This window comes from Parus major, chromosome 5, assembly GCF_001522545.3.
Source record: "Parus major isolate Abel chromosome 5, Parus_major1.1, whole genome shotgun sequence".
NCBI classification, from domain to species: Eukaryota; Metazoa; Chordata; class Aves; order Passeriformes; family Paridae; genus Parus; species Parus major.
In genome coordinates this window covers 19,454,649-19,469,117 of record NC_031774.1, presented here as the reverse complement: position 1 = coordinate 19,469,117, position 14,469 = coordinate 19,454,649, and positions in this window count along the sequence as shown.

Here is a 14,469-nt window from a genome sequence, read left to right as displayed (position 1 = left end):
CTGACAGTAAAAAGAGACCGTGGGTAATTTGTCACAAGTCATAGTTGTTTAAGCGTGGCTTACAATAACTATTTTTTATTTCCCTACTGCCAGTTACAAGGTTTGCAGTCCAGTAATCATATTGCAAAGCCTGAGAATCTAAACAGATCTCAGAAGAGAATGGGAAATGGGGGAATGTTGTAAGCTTGATGCCTCTATTTCTTCCTGCTGAAATTCCCTTATTGGCAGTTTAGAGTACCAGATGTTCTGAAATCACCTCTTTGCTACTAGTTGATTGTTTTGCTCTGCACCCTGGGTGAAATTCAGGTCAGCTTGTTCAGTCCATCTGACTGCTCATCTAGAAAAACAGTTGAACAGTGGTTAAGATGTCCAAGGAATCTAAGACTGAGCCCCCAAGTGATATTTGTACCCTAAAAAGAACAAATTTCTATTTTGTCAGTTTAGGAGGGGTTGCTGGTGAAATGCAACTACTTTAGGGATTAAGAAATACAGTTCAGAAACTATCACTTAAGTATCAACCAGGTTTATCTCTTAGCACAATGCAGTGTTTAAATTTATTTTAATTCTGTAATTAATACATAGTAAATACACAGAAGAATTATTTTGCCATAAAATAAAACCTCATATCATCTAGCCCCTTTTACAGCATTCTTAGAGATGCCTGAGGTACATCTGTACAATGAAATCTTTCTAAAACTTCTCATGCCTCCACAGCTGACATGTCCTAACCAATCTCCATGTGTGTGCCTAAGCACACCTACCAAAGGCAGAGCAATGCTGATTGACTAGTCTAGTAATGAAGACAGACCACGTGCATAGAAATAATTAAGAAACAGCTCTAACTTTTCTATTTCTAAAGGTCCTGATAGAAGATTCCCTCTGCAAGGGATACGCTGTGTATCTTTAGGTTGTTGGTAGGGCAGAAACCTGAGCTTCCTTTCAGCAAACAGAAACAAAAGAGTGTAAAGATAGATAAACTATGTGTACTAATAATGAAAAATGTAGGGTGTTGTAGCTGAGTTTCTCGTGTTCTGTCACAGTTCCTCAGCCTGGGTACTGTCTGGACTTCTGAGGAAAACAGGAAAGGATGAGCCACTTCTGTATAGAGTCTGCACAGAGCAGTGCTGCCAGCATACATCCTCTACAAATCCTTGCGTCACCAACCAAAACCTGCGGCAGTAGAGGCAGGAAACATTACAATCCTCTGCAGTCTACTTCTTGGTAAACATCTGGACAGAATGAGCTCCCAGTGTTTATTCCAGAATATGACATGTCTTTCATTGCTGCTCCTCTCCTAGTGACAAGGGCTGCTCTGCAGCACTGGGACTAGACTGGAGAACCGGAGGAGAGGAACTGCACGTACTATGCTACATCCCTGTGGTTTGATGCCTCCCTGATGTGCTTTTCAGATTCTTCTGGACTGGCATCTAGCCTAGTGCCTTTGCATGTTCCCCTTGGGGGTTTGTTACTTCTCAGCACAGCCATGTGCTCTGACAAGCATGTTCCTAAATGTGTTGCCATCACTGCAGGCTGCCCTGTTCCCTCGCTTTTCCCTCTGCCTCGGCCCCGCCTTGCAGAAGGGAACATAACATGTTAGATATTACAGGAAAGGGTGACAAGGAGGTGATTATTCTGAAAGCAATAGTGAGGCTGGAGTGAAGACACTAAAAAGCACTTTGAGCCACATTACTGACCTTTGGTATGCAGCCATCTACTTCTTTCACGTAGCTTGAAGGGATTATCCTTTACTTTTCTGTCAGTGGGTCCTTGCTGCTTTATAATTTGCTCTTCAGTTTATTCTGCTGCTGTAAAGCTGTTTCATATTATCCTTGAAACTATTCTGTCCCCAAAGGGTTACTTGAGTTTAAATTTGCCTCCAAGAGGCTTATGTTATTTTATATAATTTTGACTCTTTCAAGGGCTGTCTTTATTTCCCTTGAAGCCATCCCTGAGCCTCGGGGAGAAGCCCTTGTCTTCTAATGGATGCTTTGACTTTGTCAGAACAACTGCTTTTACACATTGGTGAGAGAGTTGATAAAATTGGATTTTAATGCATGTGTGGGCACAAGGTGGTAGAATACATCTATTACAGCAACTTAATGTCTTCTGAGTTTCAGAGAAACAGAATATTCTTTTCCCTCTGATTCAGCAACACACCATCTGCTGCATACAGGTAACTTAGCTGTGAAACTTCTCGGGGTTACAAGTGACAACATAAACATAAGGGGATGGAGCAGGAGGGCAGCACATGCCATCCTTCAGGAAAGATGCCTTAGAAAATCAAGACAAATTCCAGGATGCAACATTTTCAATGGCACCTCCACCTTCTAACTTAAAATCCTTGGTTAAAGGTTATCTACCATAACTTCTTGAGTCACTTCATAGGAAAATATCTGAGTGTTTCTGTGTTTTCTCAAGTTACAGGAATGCCTTTTTTAGGTTACATGGGGCACCACTCACAGTGGCTGCTGAAATATGTGTATAACAAGAAACCAGAAGCTTGTGGGGAAAAGCTTAGTGGAAACTCACATGAATAAATTTTATAGCCTAAGGAAGTGAACCTGTGCTTGCATTTTGAAACAAATTCATTGATATTTCTCATTCTTAATATGCTGTTAAATATATTAACAAGATGATTTTTCCAACATGCAGTTTTGACTTCAGAGCAACGTCTTATAATGATTATAATGACTACTTCAACAGCAAACAATCTAAAAGTTTAACATATGTCTGACATAATGAATTTGGTGCACTGTATCCTTCCCTAGTGTCAATGACACAAAAATCTTTGCAGATTGCTCTTAGAAGCTGGACACAATGTTATTCAGAATAGAGATACATGTACTGTTGAAATGTTGACTAAATAACCCTCAGTTCATCTTTCAGGTTCCATAATGAATATCTGTTTCATAATGAATATCTGTGGTGACACCATTTCTAGCAAACTCGCTCTTTTGCACCTCTTATTACCTTAAAAATCAAGGCATGGATGCAGTTTAAGAAGACCAAGGGAGAAAATCCTTACCAGTATATTTTCATTTTCTCATGTTTGTTAAAAAAAAAAAAAAAAAGAAAAAAAAGATAAAAATTGAAAAGATGCCCCCAGGTTGGATCTGGATGCCCAGGAGGTGATTTGCTGTAGTGCATTAATCTTTTCAATGTGACTGTAGGCTATGGACCTGAGACAAATTGAGTCAGTCAGGCTTTATCTCTTCATTTCTGTACTCACTTGTCAAGAAAACCTTGAAATAATAACAGAAAGAAGGTGGAATTGTTTGGAAAGGCAGCAGAGGTGAAAGTCCAGATGCAGCAACTCTTCTTACGGCTAAAACAAGACCTTATTCTGTTCAGCTAGGACACAAACACTGTTAAATGGGCAACAGCTTATTTCAAAAGCTTAGTTTCTGAAAACATAAGTTAGGTGTGAAGATTTTCCATTAAGATTCTGGTGTTGTGCTGGAGAAGAATATTATGGAACAAAGGTTAAAAACCTCTATCCAAAGATGTAGTAGCATTTCTGTTGCTCCACCAGCAAATTCCCATAATACACAGTCCTCTGTCAGAGAGATTCCAAGGACAGGGAATCCAGAAGACTGATTTATAAAATCTGGATACAAAGAAAACAAGGGTCTATTTGTGTGAAACAAATTGAATCTGATGGACAAAACTTAGAAGACTACTCACAGTATTGCTGACATCCACCTGCTGCATACTTGCAGATAGTAAATATTTGAGAATTGGATAGGATTAAATGCAGTACCTGTGTTCCAGAAAATCCAGAGCTTAAATTGAAGCTTCAGAAAGGGAACTTTCAAGTGTAACTGGGCAGTATTGGGTAATTATCACTCAATCTGAGGTAATCTTCCTTTCACAGGCCAGTAATATCTTCCTTTTAGAACAAGGAAAAGAGAATGAAAGACTTGGTTTCAAGAAAAAAAAAACAACTTGTAGTTAAGGCAAGCAATAATATCAAGGGGTGAATTCTACATACGGCTTATTTCCAGAAATAGTTACATCTCTCCAGCTGATAGAATCTGAGAGGTGCCTGACAACTCTCTCTCTGGCAGAGTAAAAACTAGACATTTACAAAGTCATTGATCCTCGTTGTCATCTCTGCTCAATTTGTCTTTATCTCCAGACTTACTCCATCGCTGTCAAGCAATTTTTTTTTTCAGTCCTTAGCTCAAATGAGTTTTCTTCCAAAGTAACTGTTTCAGTAAAACTGCTTTTTCTTCCATGTACCACTCAAATTCTTGGTGCAGGAGCTGCATTTCCTTCTGCAGTGTAGCTGAATAGGTTCAGTCACTCTCCTCATGCCCTTGACAGTTTTTAGTGCAATTTGACTTCCACTTCATACAATAGATCTCTAGGGAATGTTACTGCAAAACATTACCTAATCATTCCTTTAACTGTTGAGATGCACTGGTATATGTGCCTAGTACAGAAAAACATACAAGAAATTGTAGAAAACATCCCATGAGATCCTGAACACTTTCTAACATATCCTGAATGCTCTCAACCCCTCTTCACTTCATCTATATCAAATATTTCAGACTATAAAGAAAGTCTCAAAGCATGAGAGATTTTTCTCATGCTTTTTTCTGGATCTACTCTCTATTTCAGATTAATTTCTTCATAGAAAGAGTGATTAAACATTGGAATGGACTGGCTAAGGAGGTGGTGTGGCCATCCCAGGAGGTGACAACTGTGGCACTCAGTCCATGGCCTAATTGACAGGGTGGTGCTCAGCCATGGGTTGGATTTGATGATCTCAGAGGTCTTTTTCAGCCTAACTGATTCTGTGTCTGTAAATGAAGTTGATATCTCTTTTAAGACCAATTTATACAATTAGAATAATTAGACAACCTTTTCAGCAAACATATATTGCTTAGGCCTGAAACACAAGAAATAGATTTCTAAACACAGACTTGAAAAAATTGCTCGGTTTTGACTCTGTTTCAGAGTAAGGCTCTGGAAAAAAAAAAAATGTTTGGTGTGTAGGGGCCAGAAAATGAGTGGGGAGAAAAGTAGGGACTTACTAATTAAATTATGCAAGGGAAAAGTTAGAAGAGAACAGGAAGATGTTAATTTACCAAACTCCAATTTTTTGTAGGTATGAAAAAAACCCACAGAAATTAATCAATTACTTCAGTTTGCAGAATCTTCTTTCTCAGTACTTAACAGGGTCTTCTTTTGGTTCAAGACTTAAAATGTGGTGGAATGTGAATTTCACAGAATGTGTTCCTTCATTAGAAGTGTGTGGTCCTATGCTATTTTCTGTGTAAATTATAATTCTTATATGGAAAAGGTGCTTAATTTCACCTCCACATTTGCCATCAGAGTATTTTTCACTGGATGAAGTGTGCAGCTGTAAGATTTGTAGGGTGCTAATTGTTCTGCGGTTGAGAATATTTATTGTAGTACTGTAGAGGTTGATACATTTTCTGTTCTTTATTCAAGGAAAACCTATATTCATTTAGTGTGCTTGAGAACACCAGGATTTTCTGTCAGAATCAATTTAGTGAGGCTACAGGGCTGTTTGAAGAGCAAGAAGTTTCTTGTAATACAACTTGTAGTTATTTAATGACATTTTGTACAGCTTCTGGGAGAGGATGGGCTGTGACAATAGAAGATGTACATTTGGTGTTGGGTGGAGGTGTCATCTTCTACTTAAACATTTCTTCACATGGTGTTTCACATCTTTTTCTGAAATTCTTTTCTACATGAGTAATTCTGAGGTATATAAATCTTCCTTATTGCTAAGGTGAGCACTATGAGTGATCTGCTGTATATAAAGGCTTCTGAGGAGCGTGTATATGTGCTGGCCTTTAGTTTTCCATTTATCACACTTGCAGGTTACACTGCTGATGTTGCTGTAGGGAAACGGTGCTGGTGCACAAGTGTTGTAGTGACAGCTTGATGGAGAATGGTTATTATTGAATTTGTGGTAAAAATCAATAAGGGAGCCCAGATTTCCAATCGAGATAATAAAGATATCATCTATAAATCTTAGGCACAGTGTCGACATAGTGATACAATTATTTAACAGCTCTTCATCATCGTAGTTCTTCAAAAGCTTGTCATAATACAGGACTGTAGAAAAGCTATCAAAAGAAAAGGATGTCTCAGTTAAATTTTGCAGATGTCTGTGGACTGAGTTCTCTTCAGTAATTTCACTGATGGTCTGAATGATGGAATAGAGAGAAAGGATGACCTCTATTTGGTACAGATGTGAATGGTATTAAACTATTAAGATCTCTAAGACTCTTTCACAGGATTAAAATCAAAAGTACACTAATGGGATCGGGAAAATGACTGGAAAAAGCAGGATGGAATTTAATAAGAACAAGTGGAAGGTTAAGGAAGAAAAACATTTTGCACAAAAACAAGGTGGTAAAAAAGCTGGTTAGGGAATGGAAAATGAAAAAAGCATAGTGGCTCCCTGTATTGTGGTGTTGCAAAAAGGGGAAATATTGCTCAAGATAAATTTCTTCCATTTCACAAAAGTCATTACAGATTACATTTTGAAATTTGATTGTATAATTCCAATAGACAATGAAATAGTGTCATATTAAATGTGTGATAAATTTCACAATTTGTCCATCCTACTGAGGAATTTGGCATCAATCTGTCATGTTGCCTTGTAGTGTAAATATATTCAGTGTTGTCTATAAATGAAATTCTATTGTTGGTTACTTTTTAACATATATAACTTAAAGGTCTGTACTTTTAAATTTGTCAGTTCTTTGAATGGTGATTTACATATTATAACTCTTGACCTTTTATCCTTCTGGAGTAAAATTATAAGTGCAGTCAAACTACAATAATTGTGTAATGAAAACCTCAGGGTTTATAATATTATATTATTCCCCGTTTCTCACAGCAGAATTTAGATTGCACTAACTGTTCATGTAAAATTACTGATTAATCTTTAAAGCTCATTCACATGATGAATAATTGTGTCTACTAAATAAGTAAATGATGTATGAGCAGTTTATGGCAGTAAATAGATTTTTCAGGTGCATTATGCAATTTTTGGCATATTCAATAACTTTCATAACTTAATACAGAACATTCATGATCATTAAAAAAAGTATTGTAATTACACATGTATGTACTTTATAGTTTATTACATCATAATTGCTTCAGAATTGCTCAGTGACTGTAATCTTTATTTGCTTTTATGTTAGATAAACCCTTGCAGATAAAAAGTTCCAGCATAAACTGCATCATATCTCAATTCAGAGAACAGCATGGTTTTTTTTCATGAAACAGCTATTTTTAATGGAATTTTGGATATCAAATGTTCGAAAGGGGAAAAATATGAAAATAGTTCTTTCTATGCTTTTCTTTGAATTTATTTGTACAGAGTAAACAGCATATTTTTTTCATGAAACAACTATTTTTAATGGAATTTTGCATATCAAATGTTTGAAAAGGGGAAAAATACAGAAATAGTTATTTATATGTTTTTCTTTATATTTGTTTCTACAGGATTTATAGTGCTGCACTATAATTCTTACCACCTCACTGTCCATAAGATCTTTTGATCAGCATTGACCTTTGACTGTCTGAAACCCTTTGCCACAAAAAAGGTGATATTTGTTGAACAGCTCAAGTTGTGGAAAAAGATTTGACTGGTAGAGAGTGATGGTCCCTCTACTCTGTGCTGGAGTGGCCTTACCTCGAGTCATGGCTGCAGTTTTGGGCACCACAATATAAGAACCATCTAAAGGTTTTTACATCCAAAGGAGGGCTACCAAGATGCTGAAGGGCCTTGAGGGGAAGCTGTATAAGGAGGAGCTGAGGTCACCTGGTCTGTTCAGCCTGGACAAGAGGAGACTCAGGGAGACTTCACTGCAATTTCTTTGTGAGGAGAAGAGGAGGGGCAGGCAGTGATCTCCTCCCTCTGGTGAGCTGTGACAGGACCCGAGGGAATGGCCTGAAGTTGTTTCAGGTAGAGATTTAAGTTGGATGTTAGAAAAAGGTTCTTCACCCAGAGGGTGGTCAGTCACTGGAACAGGCTCCCCAGGTCACAGCACCAAGCCTGACAGAGTTCCAGGAGTGTTTGCACAGTGTTAGCAGACACAGGGTGTGACTTGTGTGGTGTCCTGTGCAGGGCCGAGAGTTGGACTTTGTGGTCCTTGTGGCCCTTTCCAGCTCAGGATACTCTCTGATTCTAGACATAAACTTTCCTTAAGGCTAGACAGGGTTTTGCAAAGAGAGGTGGAAGAACCTCTCTGCAGTAAGTCTCAGAATGATCAGGGGATCTACTTCTGTCTTCTATGGAGCAGTGCTTTATTCAGCAAGGTAATTTCAACCCCATGCCACTTCAGTCCTTCTATTCACACACAGCATGCAGGATTTAGGATGGATATAAGATTCCATCACAAAGTTCAATGTTATAAATGAAAGTAGAAGCAGATAAAAAAAATGTCCAAGAATAATCAAAGACTTGAAAGTAAAAGAAAATTTCCAGCCATCAATCAGTTGCCTCCAGTGGTATAGAACTGACTTGAGAGCTTTGAATTCTTTCTCCTCTTTCCCTATACCTGTGTATCTAATTGCATTTGGTTCTTCTACAGTCAGAGAAAACAAGATAAGAGTTTTTCAAATTCCTACTTCTTTATTTGATTTTTCTAACAGCAGCAAAAATGCATATTCCCATGACTTCTAGTTAAGAAGTCATTGAGTTAACAGTGGTGGTAACATTTTAGTCTTCCAGATAGATAATGTTTTGTGTTTCAGTCATTGCAATACAAAATATAAAACTAATGCATTATTCTGTCACTATACTTCCACAAATCAGCTGTGAGGGGTGTTTTTTATGTTTTGCTTTTCTTGATGATACCATACATTTATCTACTGCTTCTTCACCAGATGCTTTATGGCCAGATTGCTTCATTAACTTTTTTCTAAGTAATTTCAGGATTGTCTTTTGATCATGCAAATTTGTGTATAACATCATGTACTTATTTAAAGACCCATTAAAAGGTTCTCATATACATGTAAAGGAAAAGAAAGGAGAGTAAGAGAGAAAAAGAAAGGAAAAATAGCAATGTTTGTTAATTCATGAAAGTAGTGTCTTTTTTAAGAAATGCTAGGTCCTTGATGAAAAAAACCAACAAAAAAAACCAAACAACCCCTTCGCCAAGACCAAAACAAACAAAAAGCCCCAACCAAGTTAAAAACAACCATATGAAGCAAAAAAAAAACAAAAACAAAAAAAAAACAAAAAAACCCCACAAACTTATTTTTGCCAGATAGCTCTAGATTTGCACTGCTTTACAACTCACAAAATAGCTGCCGCAGGGAGAAGCCAATTCTCTTCTTGAAAAAGATGAATCCTTTGCTTCATGTCCTTGATTTCTGAGGACAGATAACAGGGGGGAGAGTGCATGAAACTCCCCTATTTATTCTGAGTCTGGATAAGTGGATCAGAAAATTATATGCAAACAGACACTGCTTAATAATAAATATACAATTTGAGTATATGATGATTACAATTACTTGCAATTTTCTTTGCAGTGGAAGAAGATTAAGGGAGAGATAAATCACTGTGTTACTAGCTGAGTACTCTGTGTTAAAACATGTAATGCTTAACCAAAAGTAATTTATCGCATTAGGATACACTTTTGCCTTGCACTCTGCTGTTTCCCTGTACAGAGACATATTAAGTCTTTAATTAAAGTCTTGAGAACCTGAGGAAGAGTGGATACTTCTTGAAACCAAAAACAGTAAGAGCCAGCTGATGAAGACTTCTCACCCAGAAAAGCATTACCACTTCTGCTACTCACTTTCTGCTCTAACCTTACTTTCAAGATTTTTGTCAGTTATCAACCATCTTAATGTGTTACACTAAATAATTTTGATATGCTTTTAAGTACTTCTGAAATTTTGTAAAATTTCCTTGACACTTAAGTTATCTCAGGATAGTTTTATTGAACTTTAAACCCCAGTGATCCAGTAATTTTCATTTCTTTTGACTTTTTCTAATTTTGTATGTCATTTTTCCTGGTTTGTAGACAAGAAAGTTATATCCCTAACTTATTCTAAAATGGAAAAATTTAGTTCCATTACTCATTACTTTATTTTAAATATGTCAGATCAGAAAGATTTTCTTCTCCTCTTTTTTCTGTTCCATGTCCAATTCAGTTTTTCAAGCTCAGGTTGTTACTAGCTTATGCCATCCATGATTAGGTGGATTTTTTATGGCCTAAAATACTGGTGACTATTAAGGATACTAACTGTATTCTCATGTTGGATATATTTTAGTATTTTATTCATCTTAGAATTTGTGCTACAAATTTGAATAAAGTCTTCACATTTTAGGTTTTCTGTTCACAATTTTTTGTTTCAAGTTACGGATACAAAACCTGAAGTTGGACAAATTTCCAGAAAGTGCATTACTATATGCAATACAGTTACATAGAGAGTCAGGAAGTTCACCTAAAAAAGCCATACAGTTTTGTCTGAATAATAAAATAGCTCCTCCATAGCTGTTAATGGTATATATCTATCTCAGAAATGAGATCAGTTTTCAAGCTGCATCTCAAATTGCTATCAATTTAAGAACTTCCTTCTATATTGATAAGATATAAGATATCCCTTTTCTCTCAATGAGGACATTTGAAAATCTAAGCATGAAAAAAGGAGATTTGGGACCATATTTAATTTCAAACAAAGAACAAAGATACTTCACCTGATTTTAAACTTACCTGAAAATCCTGTGTATATTCAGAAGCTCCTTCACATGGGAACTAGAGTAACTGGCAGATTAAGTCATATTATATGCAATTAAAGCATAAATTAAGCATAGGTGTTTCTCGTTATCTTGCAGTACAACAAAATGGTGCACATGTGCTCAGTACAAATGCAGGACAGTGCCTATGACAGAAAGGTTGGATATGATTTTTAAACTACATTTTTCAACAAGATACTGAATATTCATTTCTGATGCCAGATCTGTAACATGAAGTCTTTCATAGACAAGGTAAATTTATCATTGAGATCATTGAACTCCTGCGTGTTGCACATACAATTATGTAATTCTTTAATCATTTTTAAACTTCATTCCACATTGTAACAACTAGGATTTTGAAGACAGAATTTTGAAAATGCCCTCCTCTGAAGCAATCTGGCTGTTTTTATCCCTTTTGCTTTGTCTATTGCTTTAAATCCCCCCCAATGCATGCCTATGAAATGACATTGAGATTACTGTAACAACATGTGCAATATCTTGGTCATGAATCATCCCATAGGTTAAAAAATGCTGGTTTGTCTTATGTATTCTACTGTCCTTTCAGTGTGAGTAGAAACAAGTTCTACCTGCCATTCCACATCATCGTGCTGGAACACAATGTAAGGTGGTCTCAGTCTTTTCCTTCTGTTTTCCAGCTGCCCTCTTCCTTGCTCCTTGGAGGATTGATTCACATATCAACATAAGGCTATGCAAGCTCATTTTAAGTTATCATCTCCTAAGTTTGGAAGCAGCATATATTTTTCCAGTGTTCTTTCACATTTTGTCACTATTCTGTGATAACGTCAGTAATTCCAAGACTATTTTGCAGATGCTTCATTAGGCTTCTTGTTATCATTGACTTTCAGTTGTCAAGTTTGCCACAGTACAATAATGTTGAAATTATAATTGCATCAGATAGTTCTATCTCGTTCTGAAGGATATATGCTTCATTTTCCAGATGTCCAAAACATGTAGGCACTTTTTATATTCATGCATTTTGTTCCTCATCTTCAATTCCACTGCAGTTTGTAGTTGCATTAAAATATATAGGGCATCAAATGGGTTTCTCTGCTGATCACTGAACAGAGGTATCTTGGCCTTTTCAGGCTGTAAAGATGCTTCTTGTGCAAGTACTTGTTTCAGGCTTTGTTCTGGGCTGTCAGAAGCAAAGACCCATCCTCTAAACTCCACCATGAAAGCAATTTTACTTCCTTTGAGTGTATATGAGGACACCAAATATGGAAGTAGTTTTCTCTATATTGCTGACAGGGTGCCCATCACGGTTATGCTACCCTGAAATTCTCCTACTTTTTTCCAAGTTTTATAAACTGTTGTGGATTTCACTGTGCACAGAGCCAGAAGGGATCACAACAGCACCTTACCTCATCCCTGATTAACACTGCCTGTTGCAGTTCATTCAACATTTATTTTGTATAAAAAAGATAACTTCCCTAAGTCCATAAACTCTTAGTTCAAAGATATAAAATATATTTACAGTTTGCTGCATGCATTTTCTTTGTTTTGGTATTTTTTTTTCCCTAGTAACAATTACTATCTGAAGCCTAATTTTCAAATACCATGGATTAAATATATTTTGCTTTCAGGTATCTATCTTGAAAGTATTAAGAACATAGAACCTTATCTCAAGGTGAAGTTTCTTCAGAAAGAGCTTCTTTGAGCTGCCTCAGAAGTCAGCTAATGTCTCATAATATCTTTTATGGGAATAGCTTCATTTCATTCAGATAGGATGTTTCAGAAAATTCTGTAATATAGGAAACATGTTTTTTTCATTTAAATTTTCTTCTGTGGTATAATAGCATTAAACACTCTCGCTCATAGAGAAAAAGACCTCTGACTTCAGCAAATTCATTATCCTTGCCCTGAGAGGTTGTTCCTACATTAACAACTTCGACATTTATTAACAAGTGGGAGAATACTGAACCCAACACAAATTAAAGCAGAAAACACACCCAAGGTGGGAGTTTTTTGCCGTAGTTGTCTTTGTCATCTGAATACACAGACATTGATGGTATTTGGGATTGCCCTAGAATGGTGCTTTTGAGAACTAGGATTAACTGTGATAGCAGTGTTGATTTATGATGATTATGAACAGAATTCACAAATAAAACATCATTTTAAACTAAATTTTAAATCTAAACTAAACTAAATTTAACCAACACAGGTGTAATAATTTACCCTAAATCAGTAAACATGTATCAGATCTTTTCTTTTTCTAGTGCAGATTCATGATTCTCAATTACACACTCAGGAAGGTATTAACAAACATTCCTTTCAGGACATAACAGAAAAGGTATATTGTGAAGGAAGCATTTTAAAAGATAGACAAAATAGCAAGCATAAACAACAATATGGTAGTTGCCTTCACATTCCCTTGGAATTTATATTTGAAGAGTGCATTTCTTCTCATTGTTATGTTCCAATTTCTGTTGTGAAATTATGGTTTTCTTCCTCAATGTATTTAAAATTCTTTGGTGTACACTATTCCTAAGTAGGTTGTGTTTAAATAGAAAATTAGGAGACTCTCTTTAGTTTGTAAATTCTGCTTTTTTTTCCACCAGTATGATTATCTGAAATAGTCTCTGTGAAAAAAAAATACAGGAGAGTAAATCTGACCTCTTATCTAACAAACTTTCTCTACTTCTCCCTCTTTTCCTACTTTGTAAAAAAAGTCCCCAGTTAAAACAGGACTTCTCTCACATGGTTCTAACACTTTCTGTCACCAGTGGATACCCCAACCTTATTCAAGTTGCTTATATTGTATTTTTCATGTCAAGACTGTGCAGTGTTGCAGATAGAAAAATGTCAGTGATAATTAGATAAGAGTTACAATCAGTTAACACTGAAAATTGGGTAGAATAGACAGAATTTTCTGCTTGAAAAGCTGTATCTGTGCTGCAGGGAGATACTAGCATAACCTGTATTCAAAATATACGTCCCTGAAAGAACTTCAGGAGGTCCAAACAAGACCGAGTGGCTAAGATCTAAAATTGTAGGTGAAATTCACAGGTTTCATACTAAAGGGTTAACAGAGGTGCAATAATAAAAACAAAAAGTTGATTGTTTTCGACACAGAATGAAATCTAAGAGCTGTAACATATCATGCTACGAAAATGATAGTTTGGTGATCAGTAGTGGTCAGTAAGCAAATCACATGTCAAAAATATTAGGAAAAATGATAAATGCAGCCAGTATCATTAGAACACTATAAATCCTTTGTGTGTCCACAGTTTGGATAAAAGGTGCAGTATTGGTCACCAAATCTCATAGAGGAACAGAAAAGATTGACAAAACATCAGTAAAGATGAGGTCAGCTTCTATGAAAGAAAAAACTTAAACTCTTCAGCTTGCAAATGAGACAGCTGAAGTGAAATATGCTGCTGGGAGTTGATAAAATCCAGAATGGAAAGGAGTAAAAAGGTGCTAATGTTAAAAGGTCTTTATATTTAAGGCTCAAAACAAACACAAGGAGAAAGTAAATATCATAAACAAAATCTTCACTGCATTTTGTTATTTTATTTATCAAACAATATAATTGTTAACACTCCCCTTTTTTATATACTCAAACAATATCTATTACTTCCAAAACTGTTTCATATTTTTCTTCCTTTAAACTTTAAATCTTGTCACGATGCTCCTTTTTATTTTCCTAAATTCCATTCTTTTCATAAAGAATATTTTTCCCTTACATGAAGAGCAGACTTGCGTAT